This window comes from Mycteria americana, chromosome 1, assembly GCF_035582795.1.
Source record: "Mycteria americana isolate JAX WOST 10 ecotype Jacksonville Zoo and Gardens chromosome 1, USCA_MyAme_1.0, whole genome shotgun sequence".
Lineage (NCBI taxonomy): Eukaryota > Metazoa > Chordata > Aves > Ciconiiformes > Ciconiidae > Mycteria > Mycteria americana.
The window spans coordinates 33,787,761-33,801,706 of NC_134365.1; the positions used below are offsets into that span (position 1 = coordinate 33,787,761).

At 41.5% G+C, this 13,946-nt stretch overlaps 1 long non-coding RNA gene across 1 annotated transcript in view; it reads right to left on the bottom strand.

Annotated features, from left to right (window-relative positions):
• Positions 1-705, bottom strand: part of LOC142404601 (uncharacterized) — a 33,269-nt gene extending 32,564 nt beyond the window's left edge. Inside the window, exon 1 of the long non-coding RNA XR_012773908.1 lies at positions 604-705. This is a non-coding gene — a long non-coding RNA (uncharacterized LOC142404601). The remainder of the gene's footprint in view (positions 1-603) is intronic.
• Positions 706-13,946: the final 13,241 nt, after the last annotated feature.

Consider the following 13,946-nt stretch of genomic DNA (forward strand, 5'->3'; position numbering starts at 1 on the left):
CAAACCAATTTCAAGTCAAGAAAGAAAGGTGATGGAAAAACCTTTTTAAAATCTCTGACAGAGCACCCGGAACATGGCTCATCACACTGCAGCAGTAAAATGGTGACAGGGTACTGTGGATCGGTTGTCTGCCACTGACTCATGCCCCACAAAGGACCGTCTGCAGAAGACAGTTTGGGAACCACTGATCTCGATCATAATATTGTCTGTCTATGGTCCTGAAACAAAAACTTTGCCTGTTGGTGAATAATTTTAACAGTTTTAATTATTTTAATAATTTTATGTAAATAATTTTGAATTTAACTTCCTCCAACTGAAGTAGTTAAGTTTTGCCTCCAGTGATCCTAGCAGGCTCTAAAACTGTTCAGCCTTGGCTATTTTCTATACTGTGGGGAGGTAGACCTGTGGATCTCATATTGGTGATAATATGTGAGGCAGAAGGCAGGGATGGGACAGAGCCAGGACTGGAGAGTGGACATGGGATGTGCAGCCTGACACTGCAGACAACATCCAGTCTAACATCAGGCCCTACTAACTGGAGGGCTGTAGCACCATTAATGCCCATGATAAATCCTTATACGATGCAACAGAAACCAATCCCACTTCATTTCTTCAGGATAGTGGAGTAGAACGCAGAAGATCCATCCCTATCTCCTGCTCCAGCCTCCCTGCTCACTCCAGACTGTGGATCCCACGGAGACCCTGGAGCAAATCACCCCATTCAGTGGGCAACTGGTTGCCTGCCTGGAGACCCACCACCACCAAGCAAAGACAGAAAGTCACTGCTAACACCATCTCCCTGAACTGATATTTTTGGAGGGGTTTAACACTACACACTGGTCATCCTGGAGAAGAAGGGTATAAAATAAAACATTGCATGCAAGTAATAAAGCAAAACAAAACAGAAAAAAACAATCCTTTTCCCCTAAAAAAAGTGACTTCCTGTTGTAAAGATTGCCATTTTTTCTTATGGATATCAAATAAACTGTCTTTTTACCAAGCTTTATGGGACTAAACAGACTTACGGAACATCCCTGATTGACTCAGGGTGCAGTTCTGGCTTGTATAACTCCCATGATCTGTCCTGTCTGCTTTTCCCATTCCCTTCTCCATTGCCTTCACCCCTGCTTCATGGACATACAAGGCTCTGGAGACTGGGGTTTCCTTTCCTTTTTCTGCAGTAGCAAACTCTTATTTTCTTATCCTTCCATCATATTCCTACATGCAGGGTCACAGGGGAGGAATGCTGAAGGTCAATGGCAGTTTATTTAGTTCACTCTTAATGGGAAAAATATCTGGGAATCATTTTTCTGGGTTCAGACAATTACCTGTACATCATTTGCAGTTTTCTTGTTGATATGACATGTGTATAACATTTAGGTTTTTTAGACAGTTACATCATGTTATTTGATATATACATAACATCTGTAATGTAATTCATAAAACAAGCTGTGACATTGCACATACCTCTATATTTACTGAATCTCAAAATACAAAGACTTGTCTTTAAAGCCTTGTTTACTTTTGTCTGCATAAAACTTAAGAAAAACCTCACATGATTCTAGATATTAATACAAAACTTAGATGTGAGTAAACACAAAGCAACACCTCTAAGTCTGTATCCACAGTAAAATCTCAGATATAGCTAAATAAATGAAAAGCAAAACATTTTTTTACCGTAACTAAAAGTTTCAAATTAAGGAATATTGGGTATCTTGTTTGACTGAGTGAGGCTGGAAGCCAGCTAGAACTTTCATTTGGATTTTTTCTTTTGTGTCTCTTCAAAATGTTCTTATTATTGAATATCATATGTCTTGCTGTGTTTCTAAATTCATGCACATTTCCTGCTAAGAACATATGGAAAAGAGTAGATGGTTCAGAGTGAAATCTGGATGACATAATAAACCGTGAGAGAGAAACTTGAAGGATTAATACAGATCCAAAGACTGAAACTATGTCTACTGTTAAGAACACACCACTATTTTTTACAGTACAGACTTTTATGAGGCAGAAATAGGAAAATGTAAAAATCAGACTGTTACAGAATGTTAGGATTTTGTATATGGATATTCTGGATGTGACGACAATTTAGAAATCACAATTCTTTAAACATTTCTTCATTTTAGTCAATTTTAAGAGTGGGCAGAGCCTGTGTAAATTTTCAGCGTAATCTTGGTCCATTATCTTCTCTTTCTCTAAGGCTTGGTTTCTTTTCAGCAAATGGACAATTACCAGCATTCCCCGTCGCTAAGGCAGGTGAAAAATGCAATGTGTACAGATTTGCCACTGACAGCAGTGTCAGGCAGGCTAGTGAACACTGCAGCCATAAACACGGCATTAAGAGAGGTGGTGTTGCTTCTCATTATATTCATGCCTAGAAATAAATTTCTGGCCAGACCCTCAACTAGTAGAAAATTTTGTAATTAAATGTCTGATTTCCATAGAGATGTAGAGATTAACTCTAAAGGAAGGGGTCACAGCTCATCTCACTGTGTGTCTGTGCAGAGTTGGGCTCCGCAGAGGGCTGACATGGGCTCACCACTCAGCCTTCCTCGGCCAGCCACAGTCACTAAGGATGCCACCCTGTCACCTGGGGCTACTGCCAGGCTCGCTTCCAGAAATGCGTGGCATGCAAGCCCATCCCGGTACAGCTGCACTTACACCTACCCTTAACGTGACACACTGGTCACTCCCATGTGTGTTTTCTGTGATGACGTAGGAAAATTACAAAGGATTCCTCTCAACAAACTAAGGATATTTCCAAGCTATTCTGCAAGACCCACACCGGTCACCTTTGGCTCCTTAGATGGTCTGCACAGAGAAGGCAATTTGTGAGACTGGTTTTAGGCTCCTCTCTTCACGTGCAGTGGCTCACCATCAGGAGGTGTCTGTTTCTCTCAATGACTATCAAGGAAGCTTAGGGCTAGAAGCCTTGTCCTGATCCAAACCATTCATCTCACTTTCAAACTCCTCAACTAGAAGAGATGAACCTCACCGAAAGTTTTCCTAAAAGTGTAATACGTATTGAACTGAATTAAAATGTACGCTAAAAAAAACTTTTGAGTAGAGTAGTTTTAAAATTCCTTACTGAGATGGTTCTCATGGTTGTAAGGGCACCTTGTGGCTGTGCTGTCCTTGCAGAGGACGATGGTAGCAATGGCACCCACTAAGGAACCAGCGGCTCGTTCTTCCCGAGAAGCAACTCAGGAAGTGCAAGCCCTGCTAGGAAATGCAATGAGGATTTTCTAAGACAAGCTCCTTCCTCAGCTGGAGGCAGAGCAGGGCTCGGAGAAGACGTGATGTAACTTCTTCCCAAGCAGAGCTGAGGAAGCTGTCTGGGATGGTGCTGTGGGAAAGGCCCGAGGGAGATCAGGAAGGCACAGAAGAGGTAAGCATTTGTCTGGATCATGGTCTGCCAGGAGCTTGAGGATTAAGGGATTAAAGTTTGGATGTGCAGAGTAAGCAGGAGACGAAAGAGGCTTGAGCTATAGGAGGCAATTTGACAATCCGAGTCCTTCTGTGTGAGGACTAGGAGGGTATGGCAGCACCCCATCCCTTCCCTAGCCCAGCTAAGGAAAAGCCCAGGGCTATGTGAGCAAAGGTCTACCTAGTTTAGAGGGGGAGAAGAGCTATGGATACGTAAAAGAAGGCTTTTTCTCTTTGTTGGGAAGGCTAGACAACCTCATGTGACCATTGCAGGTGAAACGGAGATGTAATCTACCGCACGAGGAGAGAAGAGCATGGGTAAGGAGGAAAGCTGAGGCCTTACGTTGAAAGTGAGCTTACGCCAGACAGAAATATCTGCATATGCAAATTCAAATCTGCTCTCAGATGATAATGAGTGGACATGCACTCAGTTTTCTCTACGTTATGAGCTTTAATGCATGTCACTAGGGAAAAAAAGACTGACGTGGCTATTTCATAGTGTTGGTCATGGAGTAAGTGGTGTTTAATAGCTCCTCATTGTAGGAATAGCAGTTCAACGTCTGCTGTAAACCTGAGAGATCGAGACTTTTTAAGTATTTAACTATTCACTTTTTAAAATGAGAACCAACCAGATATCTTCTTGTAATAACTGCCTTTCTTTCTGTGCACATCCCGGGCTAAGGATAACAAGGCTCCTTACAAGTGAAAGCACTAACAGGCAGAACTTGAAGCTGTTACCAATAATATAGTGGAAAATTTCCCCAGGCAGCTGATCTAATTTTGATTGTCAAAAAAATCTGTGTTCAGCATGAAACCGCCTGTAATTGTAGCCCTAGTGATCTTTTTCATGAGTTATTAAAATGAGTTTTTAGTCACATCATGGTAAAGTTAGCAATAAAGGCATTGGAAAGAAGGGGAAAAAAAGATCATTCTTATCTGGCCGCCTTCTTAGAGTTCCTCAGTGAAATTTTAACACAGCAGCAATAAAAATATTCTATTATTTCCTGCTGGTCAGCAAAAGGAAGCTGTCCTGCAGAATCTGTTTCCTGGCCATCATAAAACACTGGCATGGAAACACATCTAAGTTTGCACAAGAGAGGATTGATTAGTACTAATCTTTTTGCAGCTCACTAGTGTTGCCCAAATCCTTTGCTGAGTGTTGAGGAGTGTTTCATGGAGTTGAAGTATAGAAATAAAATATTAAAGGGTTGGATGTCTTTAATTACCATTCTATTTTCCTGAATACAATTATCCGTTATCTTAACTTCTATTCCTTGCGCCAGAGCTATGTCAGCATGGACTCAGTCCTCACTGCAGCAAAACCTCTGTTTTCTTAAGTGGTCGTTTTGCCTGAGGAGGGTCTAAAGGACTGTATCCTTGAAATTGTTTATCTGTGCTGATTACAGTAGAGAAACAAAAAATATCCATAAAATCAGCAGCTAATCTTAGCCAGGAAATAAGTAATATTGAGTCACTAAACCTGGCAAAGGTGGCTGTTTAACAGAAGATATTCTGAGCCAATTCCTGTGTATACTCCACTGAAGCATAGCCATGGCATTTAATTTAGGTACAAGCGCCAAATTAAACATTTAATTGACTTTTCTTTTACACTAAGTTGTCTTAACTTTGGCTATACATTGCTATAGGTACTGCTATAGATACTATTAAACCAAGTACGAAGCCCAGACAGTACTAGTTTCTGTGGGAAAAGAGCACCGTTTCAATGCTATTCTTTCTGCTGCAATAAAAAATAATAACAAAAAAAAATCCATTACAGTAAATGTCCACATTGAGAACTTACAGAATCTTTGTTTCTTTTCTACATCCAAGGGTGGGAAGTCATACCATATTTGGTTAACTGTCATTGTGGTGAAAATGCTTTCGGGAACACAATTTTCTATCGGGCCACAGACTTTTAAATCTGTTTTAAGGTTTTATTCTTGGATGTGTAAACAAATTCTGAGAAGCAGGCCTACTAAACCTTTCATTCCTCTGTCATCCTACTAATGCATCACAGAGAAGTTATTCTCAGCTTTCACTGAAGCCATTGTATTTCTAATCCACTTCAGTCTGGGAAAATAACACCCTGCTTTAATTAAGAGAGCAACAAATGTAAACGGACTTCAGAGAAGAGCTAAACTCTTTCTCCCCCCACTGAAAATTCATATGCTGAATGATGTGCAGCACAAACCCCTTATACCTGTCCTGGACGACATGTTAACACCGACTTGCTATGCGAGGATGAGAGTCTGACGTTATGGGTGCAGCTCCAGGGAAGTTCACTGTGATTTACACCCATGACCCCGAGACGAGAATCTGGTACCTGGTTTCTCCACCACTTCTCAGCTATTATCAAAGACAATACATTTTGCTAATCTGATATCTCACTAGCATGAAAAAGGAGATTTTCTGAAAAGTGTGTCCACAAGGTTCACTCCGTTTCTGCAATTTCTATTTGCTTTCCCTGAAGATGTCACAGTATTAGAAATAAAATACTGTTCTTGAAATATCTTTGGGGGTTAGGAAAGGGTATATGCACATTTATTAATTCTCTGAATCCCTACTTGCAATGGAGTAGCTGTACATTTTGTGAGGCAAAAAGCTGGAGAAAAAGGACACCTAGTAAGGAAAACTTAAGCAGACTTTAGACAGGCAGAACGCAAGTAGAGCATGGCTGGGCCTCTGAAGTTGCTTTCCCTAGTCTTAAAAAATAAACACACAGAAGTGGTCATGATAGCTGTTTCATGCTTCTCCTGCAAGATGCTTCCAGGAGATCATGGTTTCTTTTAGCCCCATGAGGAGCATTATGGGCAGCAAGGGCTGGAAACTGAAGCTGGCACAGACCATGGCAGGTCACTTATTAGGGAAGAGACTGCAACAAGAGACACTCTGTGGAAGGGGAGTGGGTGTTCCTTGGTGTATTTACAGATACCACTCTCAGGTGTGGCCTCTCTCATCAGAGATGGACGCTGTCTGAGGAGGTAATTCAGGAAGGAAGCCTGAAAGCATGTGGGTGTGATTCCTGCCCCAGGGAAAAAGTGGAATTGTTTATTCCAGCAGCAGGAAAAGAGCTGGCTCTCCATTAAGGTTAGGCCATCTATTTCCAACAAACACATTATTCACTGAAAAATGCGATTTTTGTTGGCCTGAAAATATCCTTGAATTCAATCCACATCTGCAGAGCTGTTTAAGCTGTTTGTTTTTTACTTTCCTCAGGGGTAGATGCGTATACATTTATTTCCTCAGGGCTAGGTGTGAGTTTGTGGAGAGGATGGCCTCCCCAGTCACCTAGCCATTTGAATGCTCATCGAGCCTATGCAAAACTCAGCTTCAGCTCTGTCTTCTGCCTGAGGAGATCAGAACATGTCAGTCCCACCAAGCCATTAATCAACTCCACCACCATGGGCTAGGGTAGGGATTTCTACAGTGAGTACCACCTGTAGCACACAGGTTGCTTTAAAGTGAGATGTGCAAAATCTAGTCCAACAACACATGCCCAGAGAAAGGGTTTTTGGGGTATGTACACAAGCCAAATCGCTGGGAACAGCGATGAAAGGGCTCCTGGGAAATCTCTGCTCTTGCTACGGGCTCGTTTCACAAGTACTGGTCAAGAGAGGATGGCCCCAGAGCCTGTGGCTTTTGGGTATTCACTGAAGAGGCAAGGCATTTGTAGTCCAGGCCTTGTGCTGGTGGCTTTTAAAGTTGTTTCATACAAAAGGAAATGGTGACATCAGGATCAGCACGAGTGTTCCCCGCTTGTTTGGGAGCCGGGCGCACTGCTGGGATGGTGGTTCCCATCTGCCATGCGCGGGGAGGATGCAGCAAGCCGGGTGGGGAGGAGGAAGGAGGCTGCTGCCTCACCTCCTCCATCACGGCTCTGTAGGCTCCCTCAGTCTCATCCATGGCTTTCCTTTTCATAAAGATGCCTCAAAGGAAGCTGAAACACTTTTTAATTGACATGAAACAACTTTATACTGAAATGAAGCCTTGTGACATTTACTTATTTTTGGTTGATGGGGTTCAAAGTGAAAACCAAACAGTTTTGTTTTAGTTCTGAAGTCTGAACTGTCCAATTTGTGGGACTGTATTTAATTTCATTTGTTTCAGTGGCCAAACTGGAAAAAAAAAATCTTATACCCCTAATCACTGTACGAATTTATTTCCACTAAATGAGCCTTACCCGGACTCCATCATTTTTGTGCCCAGTTGCACTGAGCCAGCAATCAGTTGACTGAGCTTGTGCAACAATATTTTTCTGTAAGCATGTAAGATCTGTGTCCTGTGATTTTTGGCTGCTGGTTGGTTTCTTGGCTGGATGGTAAGGTATTGTTAAGTTCTGCCTTACTGTTTCTTTCAGGTTTTGCTGACATAACCAATCCTGGTGTCACCACAAGTCCCCTCAGTTTAAAAGAGAGGAAAAGTTTCAAACACAATCTTTTGACCTTTAAAGTGTACTACAAAGATTGTCTATTTCCTAAGGCTTTTTGGGAAGTATTGAGGGAATGAATGGGACAGGATATATTTTACTGCTTTGAATTACTAGCTGGCTAAGTTAATTTAATTTTGTTTTGCGTGAGCTCTGTTGTGTTGTACTTGTATTTTAAATAATTGGTAAAGTGCCGAAAGCTATGGATAGTCATTGTCCTTTGTATTTTAACTGTACTAAATAAAATAAGAACAATGGGAGCAAAAAAACCTAGAGGTGAGCCATAAATAAGCATTATTTGGTTTCTAACAGACATGTTTTAGTTTCCCAGTTATAATGGGAGACATAAGCAAGACATTTAAACATGTACTGAACAACTGAGACACAAATAGCCCTGGGTTCGTTACTGTCTGAAATAAAGACTTTTTTTTCGTGAGCCACTAATAAAAATTCATATTTACTGTTCAAGTGATGTTTATTTTGTTAATAGAATAAACAAAAGAACTAATGACAAATTAGCAGGGTCTCCAATGGAAACTATTGATATGTGACAGCTGGTCAGCTGAACACAGACTTATGCTTTGAGCCAGCTGAGAGAAACAAGGAAGATCACACTATATTTGACACTAACAGGAAAACAGAGAAAAATCTCAGTGAATCTTCAAAGGAGAACTTGGTTTTGAAATTTTACATTGAACCAAAGAGCCTCCCGTGATTGGTATAATGCAATGATTGCGGTAAAACAGCACCATTAATTTCCTTTAAGCTTTACGTCTAAAGCCAAATAGGTTTGTGGGGGTGGGTTTTAAGTATTTTCTGAAGGAGAAAACACTGACACTTCCACCTGTCGATACTACCATTTTGTGGGCACATTTCATCTGTTCCCATCTGTCATATTCCTATCTCCCAGCAGCCTAGATGCATTACGGGATGCTCTGTCTCCCTCAGATGTACTGTTACCCACAGCCAGCTTGCCCTGACCTCTGTAAAAACCCTGTCAAGTCTGACAACAGCCTGCAGTACTGGCATCTTCTCCTGTGTTTGTTGTAGTTCCTTTTCTCAGAATTTTTTTGCCCAAATCGTCTATTTCGTTGAATCCCATCCAAGTTGGTATGATTTCATAGAGATCAGTTTTTCAGAGATCATTGGCATGGAGGGTCCTTGCACATATTTATTGGTTGCTTGGTCACCTTGGAGGAGGGCCTCTAGAAATCCGTGTCTAGCACCTCTGAGAGACTGCTTTGCAATTCCCTAGTGATTTCTATATCAAACTCTCACATTATTTGTGGTCTCAAATTATTTGTGAATAAAATATAAGGACAAACAACCTATTGTGTGGCAGGAAGTACGTAGTCTGCATAAATGCCCTCAAGTTTTCTGTTGGTTCCTTTCATCGAGAGCACCTGTATATTGCTAAACAGCATATAAATCTTAGGTTATTTGCATTTTACCCCCAAAGTGTTCTAATGAGCCTATGCTTTATTTTTATAAACATTTTATAAGCTGCCTGGAGGCTTATATGTGCTGGCAGACATGATTTTTGGTTGAAATCATCTCACATTTCATTAAAAAAAAAAAAGAAGTTCCCCATTGATATTCTAAGAATGAATTTTCGTCTTTGTAACATGGCTCATCAAACAAATGGTTCCAATTCTTCAGATTTAATGCTAGACAGATGTCGCGTTAGACAGATATTACCACACTTTTTGGAATTCTACATGTTAGAGGATATATTTTTGCAGGCTGTGCTGCACATCAGACAAAAACCTTGTCCAAAAAAATGTAAAATAACACTTGTGAAGCCTTAGTATTCCAAAACCAGAGATGCTATTGCACGCTCTTGGCCGAAGTCAAATGAGAAGGCAAGCAGCTCACTGGAGCAGTTGGGATTTAAGTTCCTCATTACGAGCTCAGGACTGCAAGTTGATTAGCACTCTGGCCCCAATCCAGAAAAGCACTTAGACTGAGAAAGTCTATAGGAGTTGGGTGTTTAATTCCTTCAAACCTATTTTGAAAATCTTAGCCTTAAGCATTTACTGCCGTAGGTGTATTCATGTGTCTAAATTAAGCAGGTTGCCGGTAGGGAGCTTGAAGGCTTATCACCGCATAGCTTCAAGTCCCATTCACCGGGCTCCTCTTGCTGTAGGGAGTGCCAACAATGCTGGACGCTGTTGATATTTTCCTTGAAGGCAGAAGATGTCTTCAGGCTCAGCGAGGTGGCAGAGCCTGGTGACAAGCACTGAGCACTAAGTGACTTTGTGAGAGAAAGCCAGGCAAGTGGGAGCAAGAGCTGCCCAGAGCCAGGACGCACCCTCAGAACTGCACATAGCCCTCTGCCTGTCCTGATACGGTTTTGAGACAAGTACTTTAGCTTCTAAAGCTCACCCACACTCTCCAAGACAAGGATGTAATTTATATTGCTCTAACTCCTCTTTTTTTGTCTTCAGTTATCCCTTATTCCATTGCTGTTTCCTCACACGGATGGAGCTCATAAATTCTGATGCCTTCTAAACTACAACCTTTTGCCCCCACATGCCACGTGGTGACCAGTCCTCAAGGAAATGGGACTTTTGCAGCTCTCATGTTTCCCCACGTTGGTTTGTTCAATGGGTAGAGGTAAAGCCAGCATTGATGGTATATTAATATGAAATTTTGAGGACGTCTGGTCATGGGCCACAGTTCTGCACATGGAAGTGGGTCTTCTCCTACCTGTGAGTGTAGGTGCACCCTGAGGGCAAAGGCAAGCGTTCCTCTTTGGTGCAGTGCAATGCACGCAGTGCTGTGGGTCCTTTTAATAGTTTCCTACTTTTCTACTGGAAATATATCCCTTGAGGGTACGTCTAGAGAAGGTAGCTTGGGTATCACTATGTTATATTGCGCTCCACTGAAGCTAATATATTCCTCTTCTCCCCAGGACTAATTAACTCAGATATAATTCTGAGCTAGCAGAGATGCATAGCTTCCAACACTCGAGTTAGCTCTTTCACAGGTAGCTCAGGTATCTCTACATGGTGCTCAATTATGCCAGTAAGACATATTCTGAATTCCTAAGCAATCCTTTTTAAAGAAATTAAAAGCAAGGAAACTACAGAACGGAAATGGTATAAAGTGTTGCATATAGCTGTTGAATTTTGTCTAGATAATTTGATCCGTTCAATGTTAATAAAGTAACATCTATTTTTGAATTAGTCTCTTTGTGGCTTACAAAATCTGTTCTAAACTGCAAGATCTTCATGAAACTGAAAATTAAATAAGAAATACCCACAGGAAACTTGCAGGTTTTTGCTAATACCTTAATTAAATCCCACAGGTTAAGGAAAATTAATTGAAGATTTTTACCACTTTCCCCACTAACTTTTCCTACTCCAGGGATTCAAATAAATGGAGTTTACAAATTCACCCACTGTTCTGCTTTAAAACTTCATGAAACTTTGCTTTTTAGTAGGAAGTTAATTAGGAATAGTTCTTATTATACCTTTAATGTGGGTAAGACTCCTGAGGCACTGTAAACATTAATTAAGCTCTGTAGTACCCTCTGAAGTAGACAGTACTTGCCCACAGTTATACTGAAAATAAAGCCTCCCCTCCCCACTTGAACTGATAATACGCTCTATCCCAATATCAGCAAACCTACTTTAAATACTGAAAAGCGAATATGTTGAAAAAAAAGAGGGAAAAGAGCACTACAAAATATTTTCCTATGCCTTCATTTTGCCTAGTGACCATTTTTGAAGGCCATGGAGTTAGGCTGTTTGGTGCTATGCTATTTGCAACCTACTGTTATTTAGGTTTTCACTGTTCAAAAATTTGTTACCAGTTACACGACATTTTACGTGTCTATATAAAATATATCCATACTTCAAAAAAGGAGGTCGGATGTGTTTCAGTTCACCTGCCAAAAATTATTTGGGATGGTCCAGACATTTTCGGTCAATAGCTTACAAGCTGAATGTTTCTGGGAATTGAAAGTGTTGAGGCCATTGAGGGATTCTTTGAAGACCTGAGTACAACTGTACCCACATGTCTCCTGCTAATATCCTTCAGTAGAAACAGGGATGTAATAGCTTGATACATCTGCATCACATTAATATTGTACTGGAATACCGGTACAGCAGTGCTGTCGTAACATGATACAACAGACAAATCGCAATGGCTGGAAGACTTTCGTACGGTTCTGGTGTATGAAAGCCATTAGCATCAGCTGCAGCTTGTAGGCTGTCGCTTGTGAGCGCTAGGGAACAGCGCATAGTGCAGTTGGTGCCTTCGAGTGTTGTAAACTGCTGCATTATCAACCCCAGTGCTGCATTCCCCTGATAAGGAAAACAGATACAGAAATGAGTAATCACTTTCAACTCCCACTTTTTTCCATCCTAAAAGTTACTTCCCTTAAATTTCATTGATTTTTGGCATCTCTTAGACATTACCCACAAATCATTTGTTAAAATGCCTCGTATACCTATGTGCTACAGATAAGTGCCTTTGCTCCTCACAGAACTGATAGTTTTTGTGTTCCTTTAGGATTTCTGTACCTCCGAACACAACCTGACTGGGCACAGCCGGCCTGGTCCAAACCCCATCAACATAAAAGGAAAGACTCCTTTTGCCTTCACTGTGTTCTCAGCCCATCTTCTGTTTTGCAAACAGGAATTGCATCTAGACTTACAGGCTGCATCTAAACTAGCAAATCGAATGGGACTTGTGTCTGCATAGGAAAACACTCTTACCCCATCTCTCCCCCTCCCAAAGGGGGTGTCCACATGCACGCTGCCAGCTGGGTGCGGTCCCTGGCCAGCATTACCCACGTTCCTGGCACAGCTTGGGCCAAAACCAGCTGGGGCCCCTTCTCCTGGGAATCACTGCACTGCTGTGCCTCAGCCTCTGCCTCGAGTCTGTTCAGTTTAGTAATGAGATGTGCTTTGCATGGGGAGCGAATACAGACACAATGAGCACATCATCTGTCAGATACCGAAATCTAGGTGTGAGCGACGAAGAGGAGGAGCACGGCAAGGTCACTTACTGGACCAATGGCAGAGTTGGGCACCTGGCTCCAGATCTCAGGAGCCCCAGGCACTGCCCTTGCTGTAAAGCACATAGGTTTATTATTTCATATTTTGTCTGACAGACTGGGGTTTTAGGAACACTTACACATACACTGCAAATAAATTCACCAAAACCAAGCCAGCCAATGGAGGCATTAAAACTCAGCTTAGGATTTTCTTTTCTGCTGAAAGGGATAAGAACCAAGCTCCAAACTTTGGACCCAAACCTCCCACCCGCTGGCTGTGTTCCACCAGTTATTTCAAAGATCTGCTTCATACTACAGTGCAGCAATAAGAAAGCTAAGCATGTGGGCAGGTTAGTAAAAGAAATTAAGTGTAGCCAAGTGAAAAGTGGGAAACAGCTTGTATAGGATGATTTCAGTTACTTCTAACATATCAATAATCAAAAAAATAAGTACGTGCCTGCCTTCAATTATGTATTTATTGCGGTACATCACACTCACTTATACAAATTATAAATTTTACTCAAACGTTATAGCTTTAGCCAAGATTCTCTGAAGATTATGGGACTATAAGAATAACCATAAACTGGATCAGATCAAAGGTCCAGGAGCCTGTATCCAAGACTGTCAAACAGAAGATGCTTAACAAAAGGCATAAAAACAGGACAGGCATATAATGAAACTACCCTGGCCCAGTCTTGCAGCTTCACTGATTTGTGGTGCAGGTGTTTCCTGAGCCAGCAGTAGTTTCTTTCTATTTAATAGTGCAAGATGGATTTTTCATCCATGAATTCATCCAATTTCTTTGCGAACTTGTGTAAGCTGCTATCATCTGCAATGGCCTGTGGGTCATAAGTGAATGAGGACTATCATCTTTTGTTCAATTTGAATTTACCACCTAGCTTCACCTGGTCCTTTAGTTTTGTTTGACACCCTGTAGATCTTGCACTGGAAAAGGCAGTGAATTTTTTAACCTGTTAGCCTCCTGCATCTTACCACTGCTTTTGGAGAGCTTTTGGAAAGACGGCATAGGCCTTGTCCTGCTCTAATTGCCAGGCTCTGCTGCAGAGCTTCAGCCATGTCGCTGCCTCC